This window comes from Rhinopithecus roxellana, chromosome 1 (genome assembly GCF_007565055.1).
Source record: "Rhinopithecus roxellana isolate Shanxi Qingling chromosome 1, ASM756505v1, whole genome shotgun sequence".
NCBI lineage: Eukaryota > Metazoa > Chordata > Mammalia > Primates > Cercopithecidae > Rhinopithecus > Rhinopithecus roxellana.
In genome coordinates this window covers 101,414,574-101,435,844 of record NC_044549.1, presented here as the reverse complement: position 1 = coordinate 101,435,844, position 21,271 = coordinate 101,414,574, and the positions used below count along the sequence as shown (strand labels likewise).

The following is a 21,271-nucleotide window of genomic DNA, read 5'->3' as shown; positions in this document are numbered from 1 at the left end:
GGATGAAGAGTTTTTGTGATATGTAAAAATTTATAAACCTGAGACATGAGAAAATATAAAGCCTGCATCTTTGGGTTATTGATATTCTGAATAGAAATAAGTTCATTCCAGGCAAATAAATATTGGGAGGTCACCACAGAAGTGTTTCACATTCATTTAAGTAATTACTCCTCCTTAAGGAAAATAGCTTACAACTATAATGAGACAGTGAGGGAACTCATGCAAGTTAAAATGCCTTCAAGTACAACCAATAGCCTGGGGATCCCAGAGAAGGAAGACGTGCTTAGAAACTATCCAGCCTGGCAAGCCCTAGGAAACAGTTCCAGAAATAGGAACGTTTTGGCCCCTTCAACTGTTCTAACAAGGACTGCAGTAACTCATCTGCTGCCATTGCCAACCACAGAACCTAACCTAGAAAAATGTGGCAGTCTCTGAGAAGAAACTTAAAACTTAAAACTGGAGGTAGAGTTAGCAGGGAGTTTGGAAATTTGGGAAATGAGCAGAAATAATTACATAGAGAAAAATATGAGTAAATATAGTATAATTCTCTCATCAATGGCTCATCAAGAACCAAAAATAGTACTCCCCACCATAGTTTCCTATTAATGGACTACAAAGTCCCTTTAATATTAATATTAATCATTTTTTTCAGATTGGATTTGAGAAGAAAATGATTAACTTCTTTCAGAATTCCCAGGAAAATTTTCTGAGTTTCATCTCTTCAATATTGTCTGCTCCATTTTTTGCTTTCTGCCACTAATCAAAGCAGGTTAAGCATTAACTGAGAAATGAGAAAGCTTCCTCAAGCATTCCCAGCACAGTGTCATGAGACCCTTGCAAATCCACAAGCATGTCAATGTTTCCATCTATGTAAGTGGGCATTTAAAAGGAAGAAAAATTAATGAGAAGGAATTTTTTAAGTATGTTCATAAGCACAGACATTTTTGCACAAAATGAACAAGCAAATAAAACTCTGATCTCCTTATCAAACAGAGGCAGGAATGGCTAGACTCAGATTATTTTCCCTGGGATGAAAAGATTTCTAAGCAAGTAACACGGTTTTGTTTACTACTGTTGACTACGGGAGATTCTGAAAAGGGCAGTCACTGAAACAAGCTAAATAGCACAATATCAACTCCATTATCTGTAGCCATTTGAATTTTTATTTTCACTAGAAATTATTTCATTCTCTGCCCACCCCACTCCTATCACAACAGACCTGGTACTAATACCTCCATTGCTCCTTTTTTGCTCTTTGATGCAATGAAATTAGTTGTTTCCAGAATACTTTGCATGACTAAGAAGAAATAAATTGAATAAAATATTGTAATTCAAATCTCACTTGGCAAAATTACGTGCATATAAATCAACATTTTTGGTGAAGGCCCCCAAATCCTTTTAGTCACCCACTGAATTCACTCAGTGTTCCAAGTATGAATACATTCAGAGTAACAAGAGTTAAAAAATAATAATTCAGCAAGGTGATTGCTGCGTTAAGCCTCATTCAAATCTTCAAGGTAGAGACATAGGGATCAGTCATAATCTTTGTCCTAGAGCTATCAAGGTGAAAGCCTAAAGGAGAAAAGCACCCAGCCTCTAGACATATAAATGATGTCATTCTGCTCAAAAAAGGACTGTTAACACACATGCACATTCATAAACATTTTAGAAGACAGTGCAATAAAATGAACAGACCCTGAACAGTGCTTTGGAGTAGGGAAGATCTAAACTTGAATCCAATCTCTCTCCATGGTCAAACTGCTCTTGACCTTGGTTAAATAATTTAACCTTGTCAAACTTCAATTCCTTCAACTGGAAAACAGAGGTAATAATATCTACCTCCTGGCGTTTTGCAAGGATTACTATGGCATTATACATATATGAACATCCAATGGCAGTCATCACAACTTTTCATCTTCACCTATAACAGGCTAACAAGCAAGAATAAAATAACTGTAACTCAAACAATGACTCTTAATTTATAGGGGGTTTCAAGCCATATGCCTTCTGCCTAGTGGAAAAAAAAAGGGGGGGACACATATGTTCCCTAAAGAACATATGTGGAAAGGGTAGGACAGTAAAGTCTAGATACAAACTGTTTTACTGTTAGCTCTCCAGACATACAGAGTCTAAAAGAATATGTAAAACAATTTCCTGAGATTTGACTTCTTACTGGAGTGGGACCTTAGTTCTCAGCTCTTGACACTCCCATACAGCCAGCACCTTAGAGACAGAAGAGAAACCTCCTCTCCCTTGGACATCTGAATACATCTTTATCTTCCCCAAGCCTCTTTAGACCATAAAGATGTTCCTTTTTCTTTTTGCACCTTTAGAATCATGTTTTTCTGTGTGCAAATAATCATCCTTTTACCCATCAAATATCATCTTGGTAGCTCTTAGGCAGAGTGTTCTGGAAGGTAGAGGAGAGGAAGGGCAGAGGGAAAGAGGTCTTCACAGATGCAATATGTCCTCACAAGATGCACTGTCTTTTTGATGATGAGCACTTTCACGTTGCACAGAAATCCTACATCCACATCTCCAATGTGTTCTTTTAATTTTTTAAAACTCTTCTATTTACTGAAATCCAACATGTTCTTATGCACTTTTCAACCGGTAAGAAAAAAAGAAGAGACCCACCCTGCCATGTCTCCCTCCATGAGAACTTCTCAATCCTCACAAAGGCCAATATCCCTCCCTAACTCCAGTGAGATGTCTCCACACATACTTTGGCTACATTACTCAGTCTTTAAACTTGTCACAGTTAGTTTCCAAGACCAACAGCTTATGCACAGCTGAGAATTGTCCTTTGCCACCAGCACTCCTGTTGCCATGGACACACACACCATGGGTCCCCTCCCTACTTCCAGGGTACCACTTGCAGCCCCATCTGATCACTGCTGGCTCCAAACTTAAAATTTTACAAGTAGTGCTCTTCCTTCCTTTTTAGGAATAGTGGACATCACATCACACATCTGAGAAAAGGAACCACTGAACCCCCGAGCTCCCACCAGACTCTCAAACTCCCACTGCCCATCTCTCCCTACTTCTACCTAGATTAACCTCCTCATGGGATATACGATCAGCCTTCTGACAAGTGGTAGGTCCCCTCCCCACCAGTTCCCAGATGAAGAGCAGAGAACATGCTGAGCCCTGGCTTTGTCCAATGTTCAAACAAACTTTATAAATTTGAAGATATATTAGCTGGCCTTTTATTAATCTGAATGTTGGGTTCAAATCACATAAGAATAGCACATCTATTCATTATTCTGGCTTACTGATGCCTCTGTAGGTGATAATGGACTATTACTAGACTTTTTAATCCCAAACAATTGAGACTCTTTCGCTGCTAAATTGCTTTCAAAATTTCTTCCCTGATCAGATTAGACCCAAGAAAGAAAGAAATAAATTCTCAGAATTTGTTTTTCCTGAACTTGCATGGTATGTGGGGAAGGGAGTGGGGTGGGAAGTGGGCAAACAGTTCTCTGTCACCAATATATTACAAAGCATTCAGATGTCTAGTCTCCAAAGAAAAAAGTCAACATGGACTAATTTTAGGGGTTTGCTGATTGAATGTTTTCTAGATGTGCTGCCTTTGGGAAACATACTTTCCCTGAGTGCAGCAGACCTAGCAGGTTCATTTTGTCACCACAATCTCCATCGTCAGAAGCAGAATAACTGCCCTAAGTACCTTCAGTATTACCTTCCTCTCCAAGTGGCTTAAGTCATCATGCATCAATCTGGGTCCCAGAGGGCACTATTTCCAAATGTCTCCATAGCCCATGTATGGTACACTCAACAACTTTATACAACACCGTGTTTCTGGGACCCTCCTGATTCTGGAAAAGCCAGGTAACTTCTCTGCTGCTGGGTTTACTTTCCCCGTTTCTTCTGCCCACAGCTCTGAGGCTTCTCATTAAGAGTTTGCCCACCTCTTTCCCACAGTGGGAGTGGGGAGGATCCTTGCCTGACAAAATTTCTGAGCAGAATTGGATATCTCTCCAAGGCTGGACCACACTGTGAGCCATGCTGTCTTCCTGATGGTTGTCTTTCTCTAATCTTTCTCAATCAGGAGTGTTTGTTAACAACCATTTATCCAAATGAAACTGAAAACAGTGGCTCCTTTCCCAATGGTCTTAGGTGATCAAAATCTGCAGCACAGTGTATTGATCTATTTTTGCCCATTTACTTAATATCATTATACTTTCTTTAAAAACCTGTCTTCTCATTCATACAGCCAACAGACACATGAAAAAATGCTCATCATCACTCGCCATCAGAGAAATGCAAATCAAAACCACAATGAGATACCATCTCACACCAGTTAGAATGGCAATCATTAAAAAGTCAGGAAACAACAGGTGTTGGAGAGGATGTGGAGAAATAGGAACACTTTTACACTGTTGGTGGGATTGTAAACTAGTTCAACCACTATGGAAAACAGTATGGCAATTTCTCAAGGATCTAGAACTAGATGTACCATATGACCCAGCCATCCCACTACTGGGTATATACCCAAAGGATTATAAATCATGCTGCTATAAAGACACATGCACACGTATGTTTATTGCGGCACTATTCACAATAGCAAAGACTTGGAATCAACCCAAATGTCCATCTGCGACAGACTGGATTAAGAAAATGTGGCACATATACACCATGGAATACTATGCAGCCATAAAAAAGGATGAGTTTGCGTCCTTTATAGGGACATGGATGCAGCTGGAAACCATCATTCTTAGCAAACTATCACAAGAACAGAAAACCAAACACCGCATGTTCTCACTCATAGGTGGGAACTGAACAGTGAGATCACTTGGACTCGGGAAGGGGAACATCACACACCAGGGCCTATCATGGGGAGGGGGGAGGGGGGAGGGATTGCATTGGGAGTTATACCTGATATAAATGATGAATTCATGGGTGCTGACGAGTTGATGGGTGCAGCACACCAACATGGCACAAGTATACATATGTAACAAACCTGCACGTTATGCACATGTACCCTAGAACTTAAAGTAAAAAAAAAAAAAAAAAAAAAAAAAAAAAACCTGTCTTCTTCCATTATCCTAGCAATTTACATGTCCAATACTAAGAAGAGGAAAGGAAAGGAAAAAAAAGCATGTCCTTCTGCTCACAAACACACAAAATCTTGTATAGAATTCTAAGATATACACTAATCCCTGTATTTGTTTGCTTGAGCTACCATAATAAAGAAAATGGGTGACTTAAATAACAGAAATGTATTGTCTCACATTTCTGGAGCCAGAAGTCTGAGATCAAGCTGTCAGCAGGTTGATTCCATTTGAGGGCAGTGAGAGAAGGATCTCTTCCAGAATCCTCTCCTTGGCTTATGGCTGATCATCTCCCAGTGTCTTTTTACATTGTTTCCCCTCTATGTGTATCTGAGTCCAAATTTCCCCTTTGCATAAGGACACAACCTTATTATATTAGGGAATCTTGCATGATACCACTATACCAATGGCACCATTCATATTAGATTATGGCCCACATTAATGACGTCATTTAACCTGTTTACTCCTGTGAAGAAAGATGCTATCTCCAAATAAGGTCACATTCTGAGGTACTTAGGGTTAGGACAACACGTATTTATTTTGTGGGATGGGGGAGAATATGCATACGATTCAACCCCTACCTTGGCCAATTCATAAACTGTTCAGGAGCCCCTATACTAACACATCATCTTGTTACAAAACTAAGACTCAAGTAGCAATTAGAAAAAACTTTGTCTAGATGGTATGTTGCTGCTCAACCAACAACAACAACAAAAAAATGTACTCCCACCTTCCACATACACCTCACTTATTCACTGATCTCTTCAATTATACAGTGTGTAAACATGATTTATTCCTAATTCCTATATTTGATGTGAATTCTCTGGCCTCTTTTTTTTCTTTTTATTTAATTTTTTTATTTTGAGACAGAGTCTCGCTCTGTTGCCAGGCTGGAGTGCAGTGGCACGACCTTGGCTCACTGCAACCTCCGTCTCCAGGTTCAAGCAATTCTCCTGCCTCAACCTCCCGAGAAGCTGGGACCACAGGTGCGTGCCACAACGTCCCACTAATTTTTGTATTTTTAGTAGAGATGGGGTTTCACCATGTTGGCGCGGATGGTCTCAATCTCTTGACCTCGTGATCCACCCACCTTAGCCTCCCAAAGTGCTGGATTATAGGCGTTAACCACAAAGCCTGTCCTAGCATCTTAAAGCTCAAGATTCAAATGGATAATTTAAAAAACGTTCCTGGTGTTTTTGTATTATATTGTTTTTTATATTGTGTACAATTATGGAAATATTTTTAAAATTTATTATCTCTAATGAATTCACAATATGTGCTGAAAAAGTTGCTAGAGTGAATAAAGTTGAATAGAAAGTGACTTGTCCACTTGCCAACATTTTCTGTTTTTCATTGCCTGGGCAGTTACCAACTCGCTTTTGTATTCAAGCAAGATGAAGACACTGCCATTTATGCATTTACCCATTTTTGCTCAGGGCTCAAACAGGGGTGCCACATTAGTAACTTCTAAAGAAATGATTAATGAAAGTTGAAAATTTTCACCTACTATAGAAGCTGTCCTTTGTATCAGACAAATCAAGCCAAACAAGCAATAAGGCTTTTAGAAAGAGTGCTGGTTTCATATATATTTGAAATTTCAGAATCACATCGCCCTCTCAGGCCCAGAGTCTATTTAAGAAACTACAATCACTTTTTTTGTTTTCAGCTTTCAAAGCTTGATACAACCTAAATACTGTTTTTTATCCAAAATCCAGTCTTAGGAAGGTACTATCTTTTTATAAAGGTCTAAATATGCTTTTATTTTCCTATATAAACATGAAAATAATTCTGGAGACTTCGCTAAATAAAACTCAACGTGAAGAATCAATGCTGAGAGGCAACCTGAACTTTTCTTCTCTCATTGTTCCTTTTTATTTTGCAGAAAACCCTGAAGCATTTAGTCATCTAACCTACTGAAGAAGGGTGAGGTCATCTGAGCCTTGAGTACTTGAATCAAGTCAATTTCAGAAGATGAAACTAGGGGGAAAGGAGAGATACCCAAGAGAATGTGTCATACTCAGTAATAAGTGAGGTAGCTTGTTAATATGCACTATCAGTTTTTGGGTATAGGTGATTAATATCCGTCTATACTGACATTATGGAACTTAGTGTCTACTTTCAGAAATGTATCCTAGGTGATCTCCCAGCCTATTCCTCCACTCTCAATATTTCAGTCTCAATATACAAAAGGGTTTGATCCCTTTGAACGTACAGCAGGCATAGACATGTTTGGAACATTAGGTACAAATCTGAGAAACTGACAGTCCAGCTTACCTGGTTCCTAAAGAACAACCCCCATTTCTATCCCTACATCTCTATGTCTGGATTCCCCAACCCCAGCTTCCATCTTGCCTGTTTTACCTGGGTTAACCTAATGGGCACAGTTATTAGCATCTCCATAGTCTGAAATTTGCAAATTAATGTGCATCAGTTTCTGCTTCTGGAAAGCTATGGATGATGTATCAGTATTCAGCAGTTAAATCAAGCAATTTAGTCACCTAGATTTGTGACTTGGTGGGTGGCCTTTCAGATAGGATGTCTGGCAGTAGGAAGATACCTTCTCCTGGATCATTGCTCAGCTGGCTCTGGGTTCCCATTTTAATTTCTGGTTTAGTGGAAGCTGGGAAGTGATTTAGTGGAAGTGAAATTGAATCTTAAAGCATTTCCTAAATAAACAGGTGTCCTTTTTTGGTTGATGCAGACTCTGGTTCCCTAAGGCAGACAGAGGGGATACAAAGTATATTCCTACTATTTTTAGGCTGTCTTTGTTTCCAGAGTAAAAGATGGAATAGAACTTTTTTCCTCAGTCTAGCACCACTTGGTAAATTTCTTTCCAGTTTATTATAAATATTTTTAAGTTTTAGCTTTTGATAGCATTGCAAGTCTTTTTTTTTTCTGTAACAAGCAATTTAACTGAGAGCTGTTAGACCACTGTCATTTGAAAGAGGCATCTCTGCTACCATCTACCATCTGTTTAACTGTTATTAAAGTCTCAGATAATGCGTATGATTCTAAAATACACAATAGTAAGTTATTTTGTGGTCATTTATCTGCCTAGAGTCTGCAAAGTTGATTCTTTGAAAAATAAGCCAAGTTGTAGTTTATCTTAAAGGAGGGAAAATTTTCTCAATCAAGCTCCAGCCTTCCACTTATTTGTAGTCTACTGTTTTGATTATAAGTTCTGAAAAACTCTGTATAACAGAAACTTCTCTTAAATTGCTATGAATTGTTACACAAGAGCCACGATTTCTCATCTGATCAGTCAAATAGATGCTCCCAGGAAGTTGCTTGATATTGGATTTCAAGAAATACTCCATTTCCTCAGGATTTGGTACGTTGTGATTAAATACAACTCTGCCATCAGTGATTGTGATTCAGAGTCCCACATGGTGGGGATTCAGTGAGTTGTGTTTCAACAGCATAGTGATTTGAGGCAAATGTTTTTAGAATACTGTACATGGACAGTGAGAATATTGTTGCCATGTGTGGTAGACACATAGTATTGATTGTTGATTCTGAACACAACAGCCATTCTCCTACCCCTTTTTCTAATCTGACGGAACCTGACTTTCATGAGTGAGGCTGCAAATGTCAGATGCCCCCTTGCTGCTAGAGGTAGTCATATGACCCAGTTCTGACTAGTGAAGCATAATTGGAAGTCTCTTGCGAGGCTTTTAGGAAAGATTCTCTTCCTTGACAAAGAATCAGGGTGGGAGAAGAGAAGCTCCACCCCACCTGATTAGAAAAAAGAGGCAGAGAGACCCCCCAACCCTCTCTTCCTGCCTATGAATATTGACGTGAGAAGAAGTGGTATTTGGAGCTACTGTAGTCATTCTGTGACAAAAAGATGTCCTCAGCAAGCCAGGGATGGCACTCAAGCCACTGAAACACCCCTGGACTTATCTCCCTCCAAACCTTGCAGTAGTTGCTCCCTGTAATTACCGATATGCTGTTCTTCTGTACTGGACACACAGGGACACAGCACTTCTCCGCCACCAAAGCATGGCTCCATGACTTGGTTTGGCCAATGAAATGTAGCCAGAAGTGTTGTGTGCTATATCTCACGTTTGACTCTCTACCTGCTCTTCCCCTGCAGTGGTAATCATGGGAGCATGTATATTTATGAAGGTGCCATAAGATCAAACAGCCTGGAACGAAGAGCCAATGCCTGAAAAGCAGCTGTTGTGAAGAGCTCCCTGAACCCTCACCCAACTTTGTGACTTTGTGTGAGTGAGACATTAACTTCTGTTGTGTTAAGCCACTGGTGGGAGTTGTTTGTTACCACAGCATAAAGTAGTTTATCATGCCTGATACAATCTGTATTCTTTTAAGCCATTTATAATTGGTAGGCTCCTACATGTAGCTGAAAACATCCTAATTCACACTATATACAGCAATTTGACATGAAAACAACTTTCCTGTAAAATGAGACATTTGCCTTCATGGCAAAATAAATATCTACTATTTTTGCCTGCCAAAATGCCAATCTCTTTCTAGAAACAGCATCCCCATCTTACTTAAGGAGACCACTGCAGCAGACATGTCCGTGCTCTGCTCATGTCTTCTCAGCACTTGCTTCTACTCACAGAAAGTTGCTCACTACAAACTCCTGTGTCTCTCTGCTTGAGAACCTTTGCCTGGTTGCAATAGAACACTCATCTCGCACATGGGACAAGCCAAAAGTGCCCAAGAGTTAATGCCCAGAAGCCCTCAGCAAATCGTGTAAATAATACATATGTTGAAAAATGTCCTGGCTTCCTCACTTCTAGGTTGAGATAACTCTGATATGTGTTTTACGTTGTCTCCTTGTGGGATGGAGCTCCAATTGCTCAGTGCGGGAACTGCTTTGATAACGCATCCTTTATTGGCTTCTCTTCCTTCCCTGCCGCTCTTCTCCACTCCCCTACTGATGTTTTCTATGATCTCCAAAATAAACCATTTCTTCTTGAATCCTTGTTTCAGAGTCTGCTCTGGGGGAACTCAAACCAGGATGTCATTCTCTCCAAGTGGAACAAATCTTTTTGGGATTGGCAGTTAAGTTAGATTGCTTGCTCTGTCTTTAATATTTGAATCTTGAACAGAATCCCATAAAGACTATCTACAGGGAGACAGACGCTCTTCAAAGGGTCTGCTTGTTAGTTCCTTCTTTACGGATTCTTGCAGCTCCTTTTGATATTTATTTTCTGAGCCAGATTCTTGGCTTCCCTTCCATTCTATTAGTTACCTCATATCCCTTCAATAAATTCCTTTTGGGATGAAATAGCTAGAATTTCTTTCTGTGAATTGCAGTAAAAGAAACAATGAATTTAAACAATACATTAAACTTCTTTCAGACATAAAGACTGACATAAACGAATGAGTTTATAAAAAGTATAAGAGCACTAAATGCTCTATTTTAATTATTCATGAAATCAAATCCATAGGAGTCACTTTAAAATGTCAATGTTTTCATGTTTCTTTATATTTCATTTGAAATAGTGTCTCTAGCCAGTGAAAATGTCTTTATAGCATTTTAATACAATGCCTATGAAAAATTATTGATCTGGAAGGGTAAAATAACTTGGTAGTGATGGGAGGGGTCATTGTGGTTGTTGTTGTTTTATTTTGTTTTGTTTTTATCTGGGGTAGCTACTAAGTTTCCATTAACTAGTGTAGTACTTTTAATTAAACATTTTTAAGATAAAAAAAGTTTTTAAAGCATTTCCATGCAAAGAAAACTGAATTGCTATAATAATAGAGAAAATTTGTTTATTTTAACAAACCTTACATACCTAACCATGAGAATGCATAGAGCAAAGCTGTTTAAATATTAAAGAAGATCTCCTAATGCCCAAATCTATGACAAGTTGAGTAACAAAATTAATAATGAGAATAATGGATTATAACCCCCAAAATAAAATATATATATTGATGAGTCCATACTGATACAAATAATTTGAGAAATAAATAAGAGAATTCAAATTAATAAATATAGAAGAAATAATGGAAACATAAAATCAACATTTGATAACATTACAGTAATAATTACCTCAATCAAGAATCATTAACTGATGCTAAAATTAGCAGGTAAAGGTGTGATGAAAAACAGGATATTTATCTCACCACAAGATACTTACCAAATACAAAGAGGAAAACAATGTTAAGTGCAGAAATTTGAAAGACTGCCTTATCCAAGTGATCTAAGTTAACATCGCTAGTAATTAGACAAAATGTCATTATGTGCCTCCCGATCTGATGTGTTTAGAAGGTGTGATGGTTCATTTTATGTGTCAACTTAACAGGGTCATGGGGTGCCCAGATATTTAGCTAAACATTACTCATAGGCATGTCTATGTGGGTATTTCTTGATGAGGTTGACATTTGAATCAGTAAACTGAGTAAAACAGATTTCCACCTGCAATGTGTGTGGGCCTCTTCCAATTTTTCGGAGGCCTGAATGGGCTAAAAGTATTCTGTTGGTGCAAAAGTAATTATGGTTTTTGCCATTAAAAGTAATGGCAAAATACTTCTGCACCAACCTAATATAAACAAGAAATAATTTTTTCTCTCTTCCTGTCTTCAAACTGTGACAGAAGTCTTCTCCAGCTTTTAGGCCTGAATTCAGACTGGATCTTACATCATTGGCTTTCCTGGTTCTCAGACCTTCACTGTCAGACTAGAACCAACACCATCAGCTCACTTGCTTCTCAGGCCTTCCTATTTAAACTGGAACGTGTGTACCATCAGCTCTTCTGTCTGGACTTCTCACTCCCCATAATCACATCAGTCCACTCCTTAAAATAAATCTCTCTCTCAATCTCTCTCTGTCTCTCTCTCACACACACATACATTCTCTCTCTCTATCTCCTACTGGCCATGTGTATTAGTCTGTTTTCATGCTGCTGATAAAGACATACCCGAGACTGGGAAGAAAAAGAGGTGTAATTGTACTTACAGTTCCACATGACTGGGGAGGCCTCAGAATCATGGTAGGAGGAGAAAGGTACTCCTTACATGGAGGCAGCAAGAGAAGATGACGAAGATGCAAAAGCAAAAATCCTTGATAAAACCATCAGTCTCGTGAGACTTATTCACTACCATGAGAACAGTATGGTGGAACTGCCCCCCGTGATTCAAATTATCTCCCACTGGGTCCCTCCCACAACACATGGAAATTATGGGAGTATAATTCAAGGTGAGATTTGGGTGGGGACACAGAGCCAAACCATATCACCCTGTTTCTTTGGAGAACGTTGGTTAATATAGATGATTTTGTTATCAGGAGTAATTGGTTCTGGGGCTTCTAGAATTGAGTGTCTAATCTGATTGGATTTAAAGACACTAATGACTCTATTTTCAGTAGTAAAGAGAGCACTGTTAGTTAGGGTTATCAAGTGGAGATACTCAGGGTACCTCTATGGCCAGATCAAGTATGGCTTGATCTGAAGGAAGTACAAGAAGGAAGGAGCTGGGTGACTATGTATATGACACTTTTGAACATTTTTAGGAGTCTAATAAATGTAATGACATTAGATGGTTGTTCTTAATGTCAATGGGCAAAATGATGAAATAAGGATGAACTCTGGGATTCAAGTTCTCACCTCAAGTGCCACATAAATGACCTCAAAACATCTATGTATTCTATGAAGGAGACCCTTATCTCCTTTTTTTTTTTTCTTTTTTTTTTCTTTTTTATTATACTTTAAGTTCTAGGGTACATGTGCATAACGTGCAGGTTTGTTACATATGTATATTTGTGCCATGTTGGTGTGCTGCACCCATCAACTCATCAGCACCCATGAATTCATCATTTATATCAGGTATAACTCCCCAATGCAATCCCTCCCCCCTCCCGCCTCCCCATGATAGGCCCCAGTGTGTGATGTTCCCCTTCCCGAATCCAAGTGATCTCATTGTTCAGTTCCCACCTATGAGTGAGAACATGCGGTGTTTGGTTTTCTGTTCTTGTGATAGTTTGCTAAGAATGATGGTTTCCAGCTGCATCCATGTCCCTACAAAGGATGCAAACTCATCCTTTTTTATGGCTGCATAGTATTCCATGGTGTATATGTGCCACAATTTCTTAATCCAGTCTGTCACAGATGGACATTTGGGTTGATTCCAAGTCTTTGCTATTGTGAATAGTGCCGCAATAAACATACGTGTGCATGTGTCTTTGTAGTAGAATAATTTATAATCCTTTGGGCATATACCCAGTAGTGGGATGGCTGGGTCATATGGTACATCTAGTTCTAGATCCTTGAGGAATTGCCATACTGATTTCCATAATGGTTGAACTAGTTTACAATCCCACCAACAGTGTAAAAGTGTTCCTATTTCTCCACATCCTCTCCAACAACTGTTGTTTCCTGATTTTTTAATGATTGCCATTCTAGCTGGTGTGAGATGGTATCTCATTGTGGTTTTCATTTGCATTTCTCTGATGGCCAGTGATGATGAGCATTTTTTCATGTGTCTGTTGGCTGTATGAATGTCTTCTTTTGAGAAATGTCTGTTCATATCCTTTCCCCACTTTTTGATGGGGTTGTTTTTTTCTTGTATATTTGTTTGAGTTCTTTGTAGATTCTGGATATTAGCCCTTTGTCAGATGAGTAGATTGCAAAAATTTTCTCCCATTCTGTAGGTTGCCTGTTCACTCTGATGGTAGTTTCTTTTGCTGTGCAGAAGCTCTTTAGTTTAATGAGATCCCATTTGTCAATTTTGGCTTTTGTTGCCGTTGCTTTTGGTGTTGTAGACATGAAGTCCTCGCCCATGCGTATGTCCTGAATGGTACTACCTAGATTTTCTTCTAGGGTTTTTATGATATTAGGTCTAACATTTAAGTCTCTAATCCATCTTGAATTAATCTTCATATAAGGAGTAAGGAAAGGATCCAGTTTCAGCTTTCTACTTATGGCTAGCCAATTTTCCCAGCACCATTTATTATATAGGGAATCCTTTCCCCATTTCTTGTTTCTCTCAGGTTTGTCAAAGATCAGATGGCTGTAGATGTGTGGTATTATTTCTGAGGACTCTGTTCTGTTCCATTGGTCTATATCTCTGTTTTGGTACCAGTACCATGCTGTTTTGGTTACTGTAGCCTTGTAGTATAGTTTGAAGTCAGGTAGCGTGACGCCTCCAGCTTTGTCCTTTTGACTTAGGATTGTCTTGGCAATGCGGGCTCTTCTTTGGTTCCATATGAACTTTAAAGCAGTTTTTTCCAATTCTGTGAAGAAACTCATTGGTAGCTTGACGGGGATGGCATTGAATCTATAAATAACCTTGGGCAGTATGGCCATTTTCACGATATTGATTCTTCCTATCCATGAGCATGGTATGTTCTTCCATTTGTTTGTGTCCTCTTTGATTTCACTGAGCAGTGGTTTGTAGTTCTCCTTGAAGAGGTCCTTGACATCCCTTGTAAGTTGGATTCCTAGGTATTTTATTCTCTTTGAAGCAATTGTGAATGGAAGTTCATTCCTGACTTGGCTCTCTGCTTGTCTGTTACTGGTGTATAAGAATGCTTGTGATTTTTGCACATTAATTTTGTATCCTGAGACTTTGCTGAAGTTGCTTATCAGCTTAAGGAGATTTTGGGCTGAGACAATGGGGTTTTCTAAATATACAATCATGTCATCTGCAAACAGGGACAATTTGACTTCTTCTTTTCCTATCTGAATACCCTTGATTTCTTTCTCTTGCCTGATTGCCCTAGCAGAACTTCCAACACTATGTTGAATAGGAGTGGTGAGAGAGGGCATCCCTGTCTTGTGCCAGTTTTCAAAGGGAATTTTTCCAGTTTTTGCCCATTCAGTATGATATTAGCTGTGGGTTTGTCATAAATAGCTCTTATTATTTTGAGGTACGTTCCATCAATACCGAATTTATTGAGCGTTTTAGCATGAAGGGCTGTTGAATTTTGTCAAAAGCCTTTTCTGCATCTATTGAGATAATCATGTGGTTCTTGACTTTGGTTCTGTTTATATGCTGGATTATGTTTATTGATTTGCGAATGTTGAATCAGCCTTGCATCCCAGGGATGAAGCCCACGTGATCATGGTGGATAAGCTTTTTGATGTGCTGCTGAATCCGGTTTGCCAGTATTTTATTGAGGATTTTTGCATCGATGTTCATCAGGGATATTGGTCTAAAATTCTCTTTTCTTGTTGTGTCTCTGCCAGGCTTTGGTATCAGGATGATGTTGGCCTCATAAAATGAGTTAGGGAGGATTCCCTCTTTTTCTATTGATTGGAATAGTTTCAGAAGGAATGGTACCAGCTCCTCCTTGTACCTCTGGTAGAATTCAGCTGTGAATCCATCTGGTCCTGGACTTTTTTTGGTGGGTAGGCTATTAATTGTTGCCTCAATTTCAGAGCCTGCTATTGGTCTATTCAGGGATTCAACTTCTTCCTGGTTTAGTCTTGGGAGAGTGTAAGTGTCCAGGAAATTATCCATTTATTCTAGATTTTCTAGTTGATTTGTGTAGAGGCATTTATAGTATTCTCTGATGGTTGTTTGTATTTCTGTGGGGTCGGTGGTGATATCCCCTTTATCGTTTTTTATTGCGTCTATTTGATTCCTCTCTCTTTTCTTCCTTATTAGTCTTGCTAGTGGTCTGTCAATTTTGTTGATCTTTTCAAAAAACCAACTCCTGGATTCATTGATTTTTTGGAGGTTTTTTTGTGTCTCTAGCTCCTTCAGTTCTGCTCTGATCTTAGTTATTTCTTGCCTTCTGCTAGCTTTTGAATGTGTTTGCTCTTGCCTCTCTAGTTCTTTTAATTGTGATGTTAGAGTGTCCATTTTAGATCTTTCCAGCTTTCTCTTGTGGGCATTTAGTGCTATAAATTTCCCTCTACACACTGCTTTAAATGTGTCCCAGAGATTCTGGTATGTTGTATCTTTGTTCTCATTGGTTTCAAAGAACATCTTTATTTCTGCCTTCATTTCATTATGTACCCAGTAGTCATTCATGAGCAGGTTGTTCAGTTTCCATGTAGTTGAGCGGTTTTGATTGAGTTTCTTAGTCCTGAGTTCTAGTTTGATTGCACTGTGGTCTGAGAGACAGTTTGTTATAATTTCTGTTCTTTTACATTTGCTGAGGAGTGCTTTACTTCCAATTATGTGGTCAATTTTGGAATAAGTGTGATGTGGTGCTGAGAAGAATGTATATTCTGTTGATTTGGGGTGGAGAGTTCTATAGATGTCTATGAGGTCCCCTTGGTGCAGAGATCAGTTCAATTCCTGGATATCCTTGTTAACTTTCTCTCTCGTTGATCTGTCTAATGTTGGCAGTGGAGTGTTGAAGTCTCCCATTATTATTGTATGGGAGTCTAAGTCTCTTTGTAAGTCTCTAAGGACTTGCTTTATGAATCTGGGTGCTCCTGTATTGGGTGCATATATATTTAGGATAGTTAGCTCTTCCTGTTGAATTGATCCCTTTACCATTATGTAATGGCCTTCTTTGTCTCTTTTGATCTTTGATGGTTTAAAGTGTGTTTTATTAGAGACTAGGATTGCAACCCCTGCTTTTTTTTTGTTCTCCATTTGCTTGGTAGATCTTCCTCCATCCCTTTATTTTGAGCCTATGTATGTCTCTGAATGTGAGATGGGTCTCCTGAATACAGCAGACTGATGGGTCTTGACTCTTTATCCAGTTTGCCAGTCTGTGTCTTTTAATTGGAGCATTTAGTCCATTTACATTTAAGGTTAATATTGTTATGTGTGAACTTGATCCTGCCATTATGATATTAACTGGTTATTTTGCTTGTTAGTTGATGCAGTTTCTTCCTAGCCTCGATGGAGACCCTTATCTCCTATAATACAAGGCTGAGATTGCTGAAAATTAGATGCAGAATATCCCACTCTGTGACTAACTGAAATATATTTCAAATTGAACTCCTAGCCTCACAAGGTCTCTAAAATGAGTATATTGATCAGGAAATAAGTTGGATCCTGTAAGTTAAAATGGGTACATGTGGGAAGACTCTGATGACACTGGTGATACTGAGCCCCTAAATTCTGATGAAGCTTCTTTTCCAATAGAAGAGCCCTCCTCACACCCAGTGGAAGCAGCATTACATCAGATGTATGGAATTTTGCCAACAATGCAAATCTGAATTAAATCTTGACACTCTTCAGAAGCCAATACCGTAGCACCAGCTTTTGAGAAAAGAAAGGTTTTATTGCAAATCAGCCAGCAAGGAGTTGGGCTCAAATTGGTCTCCCTGATTTGGAATCTAAAGAAAGTTTTTCAGCCTGAGCTACATGACAAAACAGCATCTCAACAAAAAATACAAAAATTAGCTGGACGTAGTGGCACTACCTGGGGGACCGAGGCAGGAGGATCACTGGATCCCAGGAGGTCTAGGCTGCAGTGAGCCATGATTGTGCCACTCCACTCCAGCCTGAGTGACAGAACAAGACCCCATCTTAAATAGATAAGTAAATAAATAAGAAAAAGAAAAAAGAAAAAAGAGAGTTACGAGGAGTCAGAGGGCAAAGAAAAGGATTTAGGAATGTTGACTTGGCATGGGTCTGATTGGACGGTTTCAAATTTGACCATTTATGGTAAGGTGTATTGAGGCAGATTTTAGTCCCAGAACATCAGGGCCCACAGACTCTTTGCTTTTGAAAGAGTCCTAGTGTTCAAGTTCCAGTCATGTCGAATCTTTTTGGTTTCCAGGGAAGGAATCATTGGTTCCAGACGTTAGAAGTGAAAGCTTTTTTTAATTATATCTTCCTGGACTACATGACTTGTGGTTTTGCCTCTGTTATACCTACAAGGTAACGACATTTTGTTATCAACAGAGTAGCCCCAGTTTGGGCTGGTCCCGCTGTTACACATAAAAGATGAGGTGGGTCATTATTCCCATTTTACAGGTCATAATAAGATATAAAGGAAATGGGATTTGAATGCAAGCACTTTGGCACAGAGGTGAAACTTCTAACCACTAGGCTATAGTACTGCCTTGAATTTGCAAGAAAGGACAAAACCAACTAGTTTTCTTTCCTCCTGAGAAATGAAGTTTCTAATTTACAATACTATTATGTGTTAATATAATTAATACCCATAAATGGGATATTTGTGTCGAACTAGGAATGTGATGAACTAGGGAAGGTGAGGCTCTCTGGGAGGAACTGGAGGATGGGAAGGGGGTGGTGAGAAGGAGCCAACCCTGGGATATAGAAGCCACAACCCTCACCCTGCCACCGAGGCTGGTTGCAGCTCCTCCAGAGGCAAGGGCTCTCAAGGGGACTGGAGTGAACTACTCCTGCCACACAGATGCTGTCTTGTCCCCAAGATAGTCCCTACGTGTGGCATGATTAGAAAATAGTCTTTCAGGTAGAATTTGATTTGAACTGTCATTGGTCCTAAATTAGCAACTGGGAGGAGGGTCAGCAGAGAACAGTGGATAAATGCTCCTAAGTGTGCATTTAAATTTTAAAAACAGCCTCAATTAATATATTCTCTGTTCAGAAAATGTGGACACCAACATTCACCACTCACTGAAGTTAATTGAGCAAGAAAAATAACATTAAAGCATTTGAGAAATATTGGGTCTGGGAACAGAATTTGCAAATGAATTTAGGGTAGGGTCAACTGGAAAGCATACAGAAGCCAGGGAGGTAGTGGATTATAATTGAGTAAAACAGGCAAAGCTGTTTCTTTTGAAGAGGCTTTGTTTCCTAATTAAGCACATAGAATATTCTTTACTTCTACAAAGAAATATACTTTCTCCAATTTTGATTTTAGACACATAGGCTATCTTTTGTTTTCCTGGCTTTGATGAAGACTTACACAGAGAGAAATAGTTCTTGCCTGCAGGACTTTCAGTGATGAAAGCACAATCACAAATGAGGACTGACAAGCCCTAATAACAAGGGTGACAAGGACTATTAGGTGGAGAAGTGAAGCTGGAATGTGCATGCCCATTCATGAGCACAGGCTCTGTGTCCCTGCAACTGGTTCTTACCACACAGAATGTGGGCCAATGTTGTCTGCCCTGTCAATTGTTCAAGACAGGCTAAAAATCCGCATTTTATATGAAATATCTTGAACTTCTGATGTTGACTTAAAACTTTTCAACACTATGTGCTGACCTCTTTCTCAAAATACTTTCATCTCTTTCTCTGTGATACTCCCATGAATGTCTTCCTCCTTTACTGGATCCTCCTCTTCTGATCATCATCTAAATAGGGGTGTCCAATCTTTTGGCTTCCCTGGGCCACACTGCAAGAAGAGTAATTGTCTTGGGCCACACATAAAATACACTAACACTAATGATAGCTAATGAGCAAAGATAAATAAATAAATAATCACCAAAAAAAAAAAAAATCTCGTAGTGGTTTAAGACAGTTTACAAATTTGTGTTGGGCCACATTCAAAGTCATCCTGGGCTGCCTTTGGCCCATAGGCCATGGGTTGGACAAGCTTGATCTAAAACAAAGGTGCCCAGATCCTCGTTTCTGCTCTATTTACATCCCCTACCTGGGCAACCTCACTGGATCCCATGGCGTTAAGCCTGTATCCAGCCTTTACTTCTGCCTCCGACTCCAGACTGTCAACTAGACATCTCCAAAAGGAGGTCTAATGGGAACCTCAAATTATCATACCCAGAGGAAACTCAGATTCCTCCCTGAACCACTCATACTTTCTCTTCCCCATTTCAGGAAATGGAACTACCATCCACCAAGATATTCAAGACAGAAAAAAATACATTCTACATAAATGATGAAATCTTTTGTTTCATGTCCCACTCCTTAGCAGACCCTTTCAACCCCTTTCCCACCTTTTTCATCTGGAAAATTTCTACTTGTCCTTCACAGATCAATTTGAGCATCACCGCTGCCTCCAGGCAAGGTGGCCACATAATTTGGGGGGCCCAGTGCAAAATGAAAAATGAAAATCTTGTAAGCGGAATTCAACCTATCCCTTCCACAGGAGGTCATCCCAATCCAAAATATTTGGCCTTTGCACGGGGAAACACTTTGCACCTGATTTGGGAACAGGTGAGAAGTCCCTGCTGACCCAAACATGGCTGTTGCTCTGCCAGCCAAGGCAGAAACAACTGCTGCCTTGCCTTGCCCAGCACACTGTGGAGCACAAACCTGAGCTTGACCCTCCATGCTTCTACACTGTGGCCCCTGCTGGGGAAAAAGAGTGATGCCCAAACCTGACCTTGACCCTCCATGCTTGTATGCTGTGATCCCTGCTGGGGAAAAAGAGGATGATGGCCTCCTCCTGCTTTAGAGTTCAAGCAGGCTGTAAATGGGCCAGGGAGGAGGGAGGCAGCCAGAAGTGAACAGCACATGATGAGCAGAGGCTTTGAGTGCCCATCACGTGCTCCCCTGTCCCATTGGACTTCATTTACAAAACACTAATTCAAAGATGAAACTAAAAATTTCAAAAGGGCGCCACAAAGCATTAAGCCCCAAGTACCAACAATCCTGACAGTAAGGCCCTAAGCTACTTGATTGCATGCCTCTGTAGTTGGTCCTGCCTCCAGAAAATTTTCCCTGACCAGCCCCCTCAAACCAAGCTAGCTGCCCCTTTTTGTTCTTCCTGTTTAACCCATGCTTGCCTTTTTTACTGCACTTAGTACATTATACTAATATTATCTATTTATATGTATGTTTCACAAAATATTTTATAACTTCATAAAGTCAAGGAATTTGGCTAAATCTTTTTTCTCCAATTTCTAAATCTTAATACTATATTAAAATTGCTTCATCATATGTATTTGATAAGTATTAAATATGTTGACTGAGCTGGATACACTTTATATGCCATGCCAGATCTGCTTGGCCTCACCAATACTATCATCCCCATCACTGTCACCCTTGCTTCCCAGCCAGAGCAGCCTCAGCAATAGATCACACCGCACCCATGGCTATTACATCCAAACTTCTGTGGCACTGTCACCATCAACTGAGAAGTTTTCATGCACATCTCCAAATGACAAAGGGAGGTCTTCATGATCTGCCAGAGGGGACCCGGGGAGGCTCCAGCTTCCTTACAGATAGATTAGAAAGTATGGGTAAGGCCAGGGACAGTGGCTCATGCCTGTAATCCCAGAACTTTGGGAGGCTGAGGTGGGCAGATCACTTGAGGTCAGGAGTTCAAGACCACCCTGGCTAATGTGGTGAAACCCTTTCTGTACTACAAATACAAAAATTAGCGGGGCGTAGTGGCACATGCCTGTAATTCCAGCTACTAAGGA

At 39.7% G+C, this 21,271-nt stretch overlaps 1 long non-coding RNA gene across 1 annotated transcript; it reads left to right on the top strand.

Moving 5' to 3' along the window:
- Positions 1-9,051: 9,051 nt before the first annotated feature.
- On the top strand, positions 9,052-20,786 carry LOC104676458. The gene is made up of 2 exons (XR_749916.1): positions 9,052-9,298; positions 19,722-20,786. It is a non-coding gene; the product is annotated as an uncharacterized LOC104676458 (long non-coding RNA).
- Positions 20,787-21,271: the final 485 nt, after the last annotated feature.